Consider the following 13950-nt stretch of genomic DNA (forward strand, 5'->3'; position numbering starts at 1 on the left):
TATCTGAAACAGAATATGCCATCCATTTCCTGCTGGGACCCTAACTGATCCAAGAGCATTATAATTGCAAAACTGCTTTAACGGCTGGCAATACAGCAGAGGAAAAACCAACACAATAAAAAGTAACTGCTCCCTCAAAGAAAAGGCCAGGTCCAGATGGCTTAACTGATGAATTCTAGCAAATATTTAAAGAAGGAAAACAGAAAATATGAATCGCTTTTTAACAAAAGATAGTTTTGTAAAAAACACATAGTTTAAAACAACAAAAATTAGTTTATAATTCTGAGTAAACTGTTTGTGCTGGGCTCGATGGGCACTTTTTTTTTTTTTTTTTGATCTTAGCTGAGCTCACACGTGCATTTGCAGTCAGTGCTGGTTGGCTGAAGTTGGGCTGGTCTAGGATGGCTTCAACTGGGGAAGATCATCTCTTCTCCAGATGCTCTTTCAATCCCCAGCAGGCTAGCCTGGGATCATCTGCATGGCAGTGAGGCAGGATTACACAAGAGTGGAAACACATGCAGGGATACCTGGTACGTGAGCTTGGAAATGGTACATCATAATTACGCTTCATTCTATTAGCCAACAGAAGTCACATTACCAGCCCCCCTCAATGACAGAAGTTGTAAAATCATAGTGTACCAACTGGTTTTCTGGTTGCTCTGGGTATCGCAGTATATTGAGATCTCAAAGCTGGTTGCTGATATCAACATATTGGATGCTTAGTAGTGGTGACATCCAATTCAAACTTGGTGAGAATTCTATGTTAAAGTAGAAATACAAATGATAACTCTGTTGCCATAGACATTTGTTCAAAAGCTTATTGATCACCACTGGTGTACCTGAAGAAAATGAATGACTGACATAAAGTGAATTATTTTATCCATGAGATTATTGAGAGACTCTTGTTCAAAAGGGAATTTGGTGAGTTTCAAATGAGGCACAGCATTTCTTGCAATATGGGCACATTCACAGATAATGCCCCTTGTCCCATATCCTCTAGTCATGTTCCTTTCAGTCTCTGACCATCTGACCAAGCTCTTAGCTATTGCTCAGGAATTCATGGTTCTCTTTTTCTAGACTAAGTAGATCGTGAGATATACAAGTGGAATTTAAAGCCACTGTCAGGATTTTCATTCTGCCCTAGTCTCAAGGCTGCAGAATTGCCGTACTACAAATCCAGCCAATCGAAGCGTATCACAGGGACCATTTGTCATGCAAAGCTTTTCTCTTTTTTTACTCCTTGATAACATGAATATTGTAATAGGCAACATCGATGAGGTATGAATGTTCTTTGAGGAAGGTGTGGCAGAATAGCACAAACAGGTTCACAGGAAGTATAATGTAACCACATACAGGAGCAACATTTTTTTGGGTGGCGGAGGGTGGGGGGTGGGGTGGTAAGTGTCCCGAATTGTCAAAGTCCAGTCCTGTAAATTCCTCTTCTACTTGATAAAGGAATGTTATTGGGTGCTCAGTTTATGATAGGCAGCTCAGTTCACACAGACTTCTCACATCCACTGGTCAGACAATCAGTTTACCAAAGTCTAATGGCAATTTAAGAGTTATCAGACGGAGAATAGTTATTTGCCAGAAGAGGCCAAGAGTTTGTTCCAAAACCTTAAAGACCTTCTCAGTGTTCCATCATGGAACTTGGATTAGACCCCCTGCATTACCCTGATCTACTTCAGAAGTATTAGGCAACATATCTTGGGAAATAAGACCCAATAGAACAGCTTGAATTGCAGCATATGCTAGCTAGAGACACTTTCTTTTTTCCTTAAAAAAAAAAACTACTTCACTGAAAGGGTGTAAAAAAAGCACCCAAATATGATATATATTTTCTCTAACAATTAAACAGACCTACTAAGCACTGAGTCCCATTTTTAGCAGAAAGGAGTGTGAGTTTAAACATGCCTTTCAATTTGGAATTGTCACAATACACCACATAACACTGGATCTCCTAGAAAATCCATTGAGATGACAGAAACCTATAATTTCATGGGATTTATTTTTCATCACTGACATCCATGTGGTGTTCAAAAACATTCGGGTATCTACAATGTCTTACTCATGAAGACATGTCAGCAGATGCCATCCATATAGTGTATAATTTTGATGTTTGGTGGTTGTGCTAATATAGCTGAGATCTCTGAGACAAGAAGGTGCCCCTGCTTGGTGAAAGTCAAATGTTTCTAGTGTTCTTCTCTCCTTTAGGGATAAAAACAAAGAATTTGCCAGATCAATGGATGCATACAAAGGTCCAGAGGTTATATAATTTGCTCAAGTTGTAATACCACATTTACATCAACAGCTCTCTTCAGCATGGACCAGACAGGCAAGTTAAAGGGGCATGTGGCAGTGTCACCCTAGAACTCCCCACTGGGATAAGTGTTCTTCTAGATTTACAAGGCTTCCACTTGCCGTGCTTCTTCATACAAACCCAACTCCAGATATTCAGGAGTTGGTGTTAACCTATTTTAAATGCATACTCACAAATTGGACAAATAATCATAAGACTAAGGGTAGACTGAGCTATATATGAGCAGAAATATAGACAAAACTCAAATTATTCCTCACCCCGCCCTCGCCCCTTCCCCCCACCACCACGTTAGGGGACGGATAAAAAGTTCATACATGATAGATCTGCTCCAAATGTCCTAGCTCTCTATTTATTTGGATTCCTTTAGATTCTCTATTTATTTGAATTCTCTATATTTGTACCAGGCAGGATATAACTGGAGGGAGAGGGGGCAGTACACTAGTTATAATATTTAAAATATATAGGAAGCTTAATATTAGAGGAAGTTTAAATACACAGTATTTGTTAAGTGGTGGAATATGTGAGAATCCAAATAATAAACAATAAGGAAAAGCTAGCTGTTTGCAATTGCTGCTACCATCCATCAGCTTAGATTGACAAAGGAAGAAGGCCGTTTTACTAGATTCCATGGAGCATAGACTCAACCAGAAGGAACTTAAACCACAGCAAACAGGGAAAGCTGAAGCCATAGGCACGATAACAGCCACTAAGGGGTACTCCACATGAGATAGAGAATGTGCAAGTTAAATATCCAGCCTTTTCCTTTCCTTTCACTTTCCAAACTGTGTCCAAGTCCTCTGTTTGCTGAACAAATATCAAGGCAACTTGCAGGATCCTGGAAATGCAACTTGTAGGTCTCCTACTTGCTATGATACAGAGCAGAGCAGGGGCTAGATGAAGGAGAGATCTCAGCTCAAATAAGCCAAAGAATGGCACATTATACCAAGCATTCTGGTAATTCATTGCTGGGTAATAAACCACCTCAAAACTTAGTGGCTCAAATCAACACCAATATTTATTTTGCTCATCATTGAGAATTTATGTGGGGTTCTGCTCTACTCAGTGTCAGCTGGGGCCATTGAGAATCTGGCATTTCACTTACTCACTCATCCGTTGCTCAAGCTGGTTGTCAACTGGGCCCTCAGCTTAGCCTGTGGCTGGGACAACTGTATCTGGCCTTCCCATGTGGCTGCTTGGCATACTCACAGTATGGTGGCTTGGTTCCCAGGGCGAATATCCCATAAGGATTTGTATGCAAGCTGCTACTTCTGATACAGTCACATCACAGGCCTGCCTGGATTTCAAGGAGAAAGACCATATACACACACCTTCCAATGGAGGACTGTCAAAATCCTATTATAAAAAGAGCACATGAGATAGGACATATGGGTTTGGGCATATTTAGGAAGTATACTGGACCAAGAAACTCTGGACATTCACTTTTAGTTCAGGCCACACACTGAGTCTATATATCAACCAACTAACAAAGCCCCAAATTGTGTCACCCAGCTTTTTTGAATTCAGAATCCCTGGTCCATGTATCCAAAGTGATAAGTTTAACCTTCTGGTCTATCATCTTAGAATCCATACCCTAAACATTCCCAGGTTTCTTTCAGTATAAATTAGCAAACCTTGAGATTTGAGTTTGTACATTTTGGGGCTTAACCTTATGTTGTTTCTCTGGGGGAATACTAGACTATAATTCTAGAAGCCTGAAGCATATTTACAAGTAAGCACTGAAAAAAAAAGTGCTTCCCTTTGCCAATAAAGTGCCTGAGAGACATCATCACAAGATTTTCAAGGAAGCTATCAAGACACTCATAGAACAGGATATATATATGTGTGTGTGTGTGTGTGTGTGTGTGTGTGTGTATATGTTTTTGTTTTTTCTGTTTCCAAGGGAGACTCTGACTCCTCTGTTATGTCTCCCTTTCTTTTTATGTATGAGTCTGGTCGAGGCTGTGAATTCATCTAATGTCATTTGGTGAACTGTAGATTAAATGTTATGGCTACAATTGATTCTTTCATAAAATCAGAGAAATTCCTCATCTTTTGGCTAGATTTTGAGCTTAGAATTTTGGACTTTATAGTTTAAAAATGCTTATTCTTTAAAAATGTTAATGTTGCTCGATACAACCAGCTCACCAACTTTTTCTTGAATTACTCGTTACCATATTTTTTATATGACACTGGCTTATTGTTCCTACAAAGATTTGCCTTCAATTACCTCTTCCTTCCAGATGACCAAAGGATATTACCTAAAATGCAGAGATGTAATGGAGGTCAGACTTTCATTGGTAAAAACCAATAAAAACTAATGATTACTTATTATTATTATTATTTTACTAGGAGACAAGCAGGAATAGATTAGCAGGTATTGAGCATAATAGTAAATGAGTTAATTTTTAGTAGATCATTCTAGAGGCTCTACTAAGAGTAGGCTGTAAGAACAGATAAATGCAGGAAAGCTAGTAAGGAATCTATTGAAATGCTACATTGACAGAAAACAGGGGATTGTACAAGCTATAGATATACAAGATGTACAAGAAATAGATATGTTTTGAAGGTAGAGAGAACAGGATTTGGTGAGTAATTACAGATGAGCTATGATAGAGAAAAGTCAATGGGAAGCATAATTCTGCCAATTACTAATACGGACAAGACTGGATGAGCATCAGGATAAGGAATGAATGGGGTGGGGAGTAGGAGGTGGTATCAGGAGGTCCACTTTTGACAGGTTAAATTTGAGATGTCTAGCAGATATTCAAATTTAGATGTTAAAGAAGTGGTTGAATATTTGAGTCTAGAATTCAGGATGAGGTTTGGGCTGAATATAATTTTTTTTTTCGTAATTGACAGTAGATAGATGTTGTCAATTCATTTCCTGCATTGCTGAAATTACATGAGATCCCAAATAAGTTAGCATATAGAGAGTAGATTCAAGTACTAAATCTAGGAGCACTACAATCTTTATAGCTGTTAGTATGAGAAAGATTAATAGAAATGATAAAAAGTTACAGGCCACGAGGCCAAAGAAAGACCGGGAGACATTCTATGATGTCATATAAAAGGAAATTCTTGCCAGGAGAAAGTTAATCCAAGTGTCAAATGCTGCAGATGAAGCACATAAAATGCAGGCTGAGAAATGACCATTGGATAGGACAACATGACGTTCACTGGTGATGTAACAAAAGCAGTTTCTGTGGAGTGGGAAGAGTGAAGGACTGACTGCATCCGGTTTAGGAGAGAAATGCACATAGTGAACACAGACATTTTCAGAGTTTTGGTCCAATGACTATCAGAGAACTTGAAGTCATTTCTTTTTTCTTTTTAAACTCTATTTCTACTTTATATTATTATTTGTATTTTGTGATAATTCTATTCTCCATTTCTATTTCATAATACTAATTATTAACTCCCTGCTATGAAAGATGAGGTTATTAGCACTATAATTTTCACTCCAATTTCTTCCTCCCTACAACTTCTAATTTTTTAGAATACATTTTTACTTGGTCACAGTTTGTAACACTTACATTTATGATCTGTATCTCTGTAGACCAAAAAAAAAAAAAAAAGGGGGGGGGGTGCTGTAATAAATCTCACCAAAAGTAACCTCACAGGATGATTTGATCATAAATTCCTAACTGGGTAGGTCATGCCTCAGGCCTATAACTTTTTTAGTAAAAGGTTTATCTTTCTAAGCCAGTCCTTTCCATTGTTTTTCTGCATCTGGGTTAAGATACCCTTGAAATGCTTCTTTTTCAGACTCCTCGTGAGCATAACCACCCTTAAGAGAGAAACGTAACCTTGTTAACTATCCTGTAATAAAATGGCAGACATTTCCCCACCTTGCTTTCTCCCACCTTCACACGATCTTCCCTCAGTTCTGTCCTTAATTCCAAATGTATAAAAAATGTACGAAACCATCATTCTACGGAGCGTTTGAGATCTTGCTTCTTGGCACTATCGTCAGATTCATCAAATAAAGTCATAAAATTTCTCTACAGATTTGGACATTTCTTATGCTAACATCCACAGTTCTCCTTGTTTCAAAATCTTGTTTTATATTTATATGATTTCAATGTACACCACCAGTCCTTCTAAATAGCTTCTTCATTCCTGCATTGTATATTTTGACTAAATCTTGGGTAGCTAAATTTCAATAAGTTTTTCAATAAGAGCTCTTGAATGCTCTTTTAAAAAAAAATTATTGGGGAATATTGGAGAATAGTGTGTTTCTCCAGGGCCCATCAGCTCCAAGTCGTTGTCTTTCAATCTAGTTGTGGAGGGCGCAGCTCAGCTCCAAGTCTAGTTGCCATTTTCAACCTTTAGTTGCAGGGGGCACAGCCCACCATCCCATGTGGGAATTGAACCAGCAACCTTCTTGTGGAGAGCTTGGGATCTAACCAACTGAGCCATCTGGCTGCTGCCCCTTTGGAAGCTCAGTGGCAGCTCATTGTCTTCAATCTAGTTGTGGAGGGCGCAGCTCACTGGCCCATGTGGGAATCAAACGAGCAACCCTGATGTTCAGAGCTTGCGATCTAACCAACTGAGCCATCCAGCTGCCCTTGAATGCTCTCTTTTTTGAGTTTCCTCATATTTGAGAATATTTTCCTTTTGTTTTTATACTTGAATGAAAATTAGGCTGAATATAATTTTCTTGGTAACAAAATTTCATCAGTATTTTCCAAATTTTCTCAGTACTTGCTGTACTGGTTTCATGAACAAATTTTGAGTACAATCTGATTTTCCCTTTGCTAGTGACTTTCTTCTTCTTCCAAGATGTATACTTTTAAAACATTTGACCCTTATAATTTCCTGTATATAACTCATTGTTGATTTTTATCTTTTAATTCATTTTTATATAATTGACATATTTTAATCTACTCGTGCAATTTTCAGTTCAGAGAAATTTTGCTGTGTCATTTCTCTGAAAACAGTGTCCAGGTTTCAATTGATGCCGTCTCCATTTTAGGAAACGTTTTGTTGGATCATCAGTCTCTTTGTACCTATTATCTCATCCTTATCACTTTGATCTTTTCTCCTTTTCCTGGGTGCTAAAAGTGACAAGATAGATTTCAGCAATAACTTTTCTTCCTTACTGTTTCTAATTTGTTTTATTAGATAAGCTACTGTAATGTTCTATAATACTTTGTAACATGTTTCCTTTGCTCTGTAATCTCTTTTTCCCTCACTATTAAGCAAAAACATATGTGTGTGTTAGTGTATATGTGTACAGTGTATATGTGCATGGTTGTGAAAGTTTTAGTATCAAAGTGGTCTTCTGAGAGTGTTTGTATTACAAGAGACTTTTCTCCTTTTCATCTGTTTGGTTTTCTAATGTTTTCTTCACTCAGTTTTGCATTTCTTCTTTGCTAATAGGAAAAGTCTCAAAAAAAAAAAAATCAAGTTAAGTCACTTGTCTTAGAAAGTCAGCATGTATAATGATATTAGAACCTAAGTCTCCTTTTTTCTAGTTTAGGTCTTATTCTACTATTTTATGTTTTTATTGAGGCTTGAGCTATTTAAAGTATATAAACTTCCAAGAATAATACTCTTCCTCAAGTTTTGTTATTGCGGTCTGTGACAAATAGCTAAGTGGGCTATTAGGTTCAGCAGGTTATTCTATTTGAGGTATATCATTTGGCTGCTGAGGTTTTGGGGAATCTGACTAAGGGAGAGTTGAGCTGAGGATACATTCAGTTTGGGTATAGATGAGATTTACATTTGCTTTTGCTTTTGCAGGAGGCACAGATACCACTTGTCTGGAACAACTTTATTACATTTCAAAGTCCCACCCTAATACGCTCACACTGGTGGGGACTCAGGATTTGTGTCCAGATCTTAGCCTCTTTTTTGATAGTTGACCCAAGGTAAAACAATCGTTTGCATTGATTAAACCAATCTGACTTTATCTTATTTTTGGCTTATTTGTTTATTTTGTTCTTTTTGGTGATTTCCATTGTTTTTCTATGAGCCCTAAGACAGTCTTTTAAAAATATGTTGGTGGCAATTCAAGGCTATTTGTATTGTAGTAGAACATTATTCTATATATAGTCATCAGGAATCAGAAGTCTTTTCAGCATTTACTTATGTTTCCAAGTTCGTATACATAGAATTAATATAATTCTATGTGTGAGAAAAATAAACAAGTAATCATTCTTTTAATTCTCCTAACTATCTTCTGTCAAATTTGGTCAACGAGAGTCTTTGTCACTTACGTAACATCACTTCCCTTACTGATTTTGCCTGGCAAATTATTTCCAGATTTATTAAATTTTTCCATTTATATGCATATGTATTTATATATGCATGTAAATATTTAGCTTTACTAATCTCATTCCTTATATTTTCTCCCAGCAACCTAATTCTCTCTCAGATTACAAAAGTATATACTCTAGGAATTCTTCTATTAAGAATTTATAGGTGATATACTCCCTGAGAATGTTCATGTTTAAATTTTATTTACTTTAACCTCTATTTCCATAGGTATAAGTCTGTGATTTCCTCTTGAAAATGACGTTCATTATTTTCTAGATTCTACAAAGATCTGACAATTAATTTCCTGAATTTGTTGCAACAATGTTGCTAAACTTTTTTGACATCAGAGGGATTATTCATTATGAATTTGCACCAAATGGACAAACAATCAACCACGTTTACTATTTAGAAGTGCTGAAAAGACTGCATGAAAAAGTTAGACAACCTGAACTTTTCGCCAACAATTCACGGCTCTTGCATCAGGACAACGCACCAGCTCACACAGCACTGTCTGTGAGGGAGTTTTTAGCCAGTAAACAAATAACTGTATTGGAACACATCCCTACTCATCTGATCTGGCCCCCAGACTTCTTTCTTTACCAGGAAAAAAAAGGAAACATTAAAAGGAAGACATTTTGATGACATTCAGGATATCAAGGGTAATACGATGACAGCTCTGATGGCCATTCCAGGAAAAAGAGTTACAAAATTGCTTTGAAGGGTGGAGTAGGTGCTGGCATCAGTGCATAGCTTCCCAAGGGGAGTACTTTGAAGGTGACTGTAGTGATATTCAACATTGAGGTATTAGCACTTTTTCTAGGATAACTTTGAGAACTTAATTGTCAGACCTTGTATTGTTGATGAAAAGTCTGATTCTGGCTAATTATAAATCCAATATTATTTTGTCTGAAAGGGTGCAGATTTTTGTTTGCTGATGCTACCCCTTTGACATATTTATTTGCAAGTGCTTTTGCAATCTGTGGCCTTTGCAATCTGTGTATGTACATCTTTCCTGAGTTTTGGAGTATTCTTTCTTTTATATCTTTAAAGAGAACCTTTTTTCCATTCTTTCTTTTTTCCTTAATTCACCATTAGAAGGATTTGGGATGTCTGCTTCCATTTCCTAGTTCCCTTGTCTTTCTTTTCCTTGCTGTCAATCCTTTTGGGCTGCATTCCAGAAAGATTCAATGGCTAGATCTTTTAGACAGGTAATATGCTATTTAACTCTTTAAAAATATATATTCACATAACTACCATTTTAATATTTTACTATTAAACATTTTAAAATTTTAAAAATATTTCAACAACTATTTCAAAATTTCAGCTGTGTTTATCTATATTTTCTTTGAGGAACTGTCTACCTTGTTGATTATATTGTTAATACTTAATTTAAAATTGTGTTCATTTTAGAATCCTGTAGGTCACTTTTACTTCAGACTTTAAAGTTCTGAATACTTATTTATTAAAAATCAAAATTTATCTAAGTCCTTGGAGAGGCAAAGTAAATGCATGAATGCTTTATTCTGTGTCTTTATTCCAGAAGACAAACTAGACATAATATGAAAAGATTATAAAAAATAATGTGGGAAAGTTTAACATACAGTCAGCATACAGATAGCATAGAAAGGTCCAAAGTGAAACTTTGGGATTATAGTATGCACAGGTTAATTTAATTCTTTCCTCATATTAGACTCATAATATTTTATACAAATTACAATTAGTTTGGTTTGTTGCTATAAGCTTTTATGTTATTGGCTTTCCTTGTATGTTTGTGGAGTCTTGATTGTACTTTCTTCTTTGTACTTGAGATTTCCTGTTAGATATTCATCTGTGTCTGTTTGTACAGCTTGTGTGTTAAGAAGATGCTTCAATCTATTGATACTTATACTGTGCCTATCCTCCACGATGAGGAGAGTGGGAAGGGATGGAGCGAGGCGAGATCTGTAGGTAACTTCTTGGTGGGGACTTCCTATTCCTCTTGGAAATCACTAGTCACTTGAAACACTTTTTGGTAATTATTTATAAGTACATCTTGTACAGAAGGGAAATGATTCCAGATGGAAGCTTTGTGATGCAGAAAGGAACAGAACAGCCCATAAATGAAGAACATATAGGCCAATTTAAAAAGTATTTTTTATATTTAAAAGCAAAAGTATAGTTAACTATGAGGTGTGAGTTTTAAAACAAATAAAGAAATAAAATCTATGATAATAGCACAAAGTTTAGGAGTGGGGTAAATGGAGTTGAACTGTTGTAAGGTTCTCATGTTGTTTGAGATGCAGTAAAAATATTTATTTAAGGTAGATTATAAGCAACAAAGCTTACGTATTTTAATCTCTAAGTTACTAGCTAACCACTAAAAGAATAATTATATAAATAATGTGAATAGAGGAGATAAAAGGTGATTGAGTATTCAAAGGGAGGCTAAAAGAGAAGAATAAAGAAATAAATAAGACATGGGAAAATTAGAAAATAAATAAGAACATAGTGATTTAAATCTGCTCATGTCAGTGGTTAAATTAAACATAAAAGAAATAAACCTTCTGAGAAAGTGACAAAGATTTTCAGAAAGGATAAAAATACAAAAGATCTAATCACTTTCTCTTTCCAAAAGTCACACTTTAGATGAGACCATTAAGATATAGAAAGAAAAGTGAATAAAAATAAAAAAGTATGCCATGAAAATCTGCAAACACAATAAGAAATGTAATGTAACTGTAATAACATAAAATACTTGAATATAGGAAATTATTAGAGGCAAGGAAAGACATTATAGGTAGATAAAATAATCCTTATTAAAATGGAGAAGGTATTACCAATCCTAAATTTGCTTCAAAATGCAAAAAGTCAAAAAGATAAAAGAAAAATAGACAAATTTATAACCACAGTGGACATCTGAACATAAATCCCAGTAATTGTTAGGAAAGGCTGACATAAAATGGTAAAGGATATGTAATGTTTGAACAGCACAATTAATCAATTTGTCCTGTCTGACATTTATAGGACTCTACACACAAGAGGAGGAAAATGCACATCATTTGTAATAAATATGGGACACGTCCCCAAATGAATTATATGCTAGCCACTTAAGCAAGTATAAACAAATTTCAAAGTATCAAAATAACGCAAAGGATGTGTTCTGATCAAAGTGGAATTAAACTGGAAAGCCACAACAGAATAATTTAAAAGTCCCCAAATGTTTGCAAATTAAGCATAAATTTTAAAACAACCTATTGGATTAAAAACAAAATAGTATTTCTTGTTAATATGCTATCACACAATGTAGGTAAAGATGAATGAATAAAATAAACCAAAGGTCTTTGGAGTAGAAGCTAATGCAACAATGCCTTGAAGAAGCCTCTATTTTGTTTTAACACTTTCTAAAAAGCAAAGAGAACACAATTCCTCCAAAGTAATGGGGAATTTACTGTGATGATTAATATGCATCAACCCACTCACTCCCGCTCTCCCCACCCCCACCCTCCCACCCACACACAAAAGCCAAAGACCAGGAGCTTAGAAAAAGTAGGAACTAACTGTAGGCTGGAATTTTGCTGTAGCTTTGGTGTCACTGACTACGGACATGACTCCATTGCTTCATGGTGGCCTTTCTGTCCCATCTCCAACTGGCTTATTCTCTGCTCTAAATTCTCAGTTTCACAACAGTATATGCATATTTTCTGATTGAAGGATAATACATTATGCCTCTCAAGCCTTGCTCTACGTTATGTCTCTGGTTTTGGATCCTACTGCTACCTACTCTTTTTGTGTTTCCTAGCTCCCATTATTAAGAGAATGACTTTTCCCCTTAGCTTTTATGTCAGTCCACAATAGAGATCACCATCAGTTTTGAGTCAGGTACCCAGCAGTGTTTCAACTAACAATGACTAGAATGAGGGGTATTTTTCAGGTAGCTATTAGAAAGTAAACTTTTAGACTCCAAGATGGATAATATTTAACTAAAGCTTGATTGGAAGATACGCTATTTTGCTCCTAAATTGACAACAGTATCTCTTAAGTAAGGTTCATGGATATTTGAATCAGAATATTTTGTGCTTATCGTTCAAGATACACATACTGGATTCCACTCGTGATCTATTTTATCTGGATCTCTGTAGTGAGAGTTGGGAAATATGCATGTTCACTATTTTGCCAGTAAAATCTAAGTACCTTAATATTGAGAGTTATCAAAATGCTACTCTAGATCTCTTTGAGAGTAATGTATATCATCCATTGTTCTAAACACCCCCAAACTCATCCCAATATGAGACGGTGATTAGGTTCTTTTTTGGCTACTACAGATTCTTGAAGATTTGAAATATAGACACAAAGATCAGATTGGCATCTAAATATCAATTTTCTTTCTGGGAAAACTAGATAAGATAAAAAGCTGGAAAAACAAGGATTTTGGTCACTTTTCCAAAAACCCGATCTGAGACCCAGGCATAAAAGGATTTATTCTGCAGTTGGACATTTACTCAGGCAGCCTAAAATAAATCAGTTTTATACTCATCTTGTCCGAAGAGTGGGGACAAAGTAGGCTGCAATTCAACATGCTTCTAAGAGACAAACGCCAGATATGGACTCATATGTGTTTATTTTATGAAACTTAGAGTCAGTGAGGCATGATCTGTGGCCCTAAGCTAGCCTAAAAGTATAAAGGGAAAAACAACATAGAAAAACAAGCATCTTAATACCTCAACTCTTAATAACAGAGAAAGGAGTACCAAGTGCTGTGAGATTCTTGTCATTCTACCAATCAGATAAATCACTCTTCCTGGGAAGAAGTAGTTACAAGGGTGAAGGGAGAGGCAGAAATAGCTTTCCCATTAATTCCCAAAGCGAAGAAGTTTCCATTATAATAACCCAAAGAATTTGAGAGGAAAATGGTCCACAGTCCAACCCTCCAAGGTGTCTACTCGGATCATGTACTTATAGAAGAAGACCCATGGGGGGAAAACACACTCTGTCCTTAGTTCCAAAAATAGTTGTATTTCTGTTCGGCAGCCTCAAACTCTGTTTGTCCAAAATGTAACTCACCTTTCCTTCCTCAAAGCATATTCCTACTCCTGTTTCTTAATCTTGGAGAATGTTGCAGTGAACCAAAGGTGTGGTGCGATCCTTTCTGGTTCCTCCCCTTTTTGCATCTTCCATATACAAGCAGTCACTAAATTTTGTAAATTCTACCTCTTTAACATCTCTTTATTCCCACTATACTACCTTAGTTGTCTTGAGTTCTCCAACTGCATTCCAATGTGTCACTATGTCCTATCTTGCACTATACCAGGCCACGCATTTCGAACACAAGTTATTATAATATTTAAGCAGTAGATTGAAATTTCATATTGATATATTTATCTTACAGATTG

This window comes from Rhinolophus ferrumequinum, chromosome 26, assembly GCF_004115265.2.
Source record: "Rhinolophus ferrumequinum isolate MPI-CBG mRhiFer1 chromosome 26, mRhiFer1_v1.p, whole genome shotgun sequence".
NCBI lineage: Eukaryota > Metazoa > Chordata > Mammalia > Chiroptera > Rhinolophidae > Rhinolophus > Rhinolophus ferrumequinum.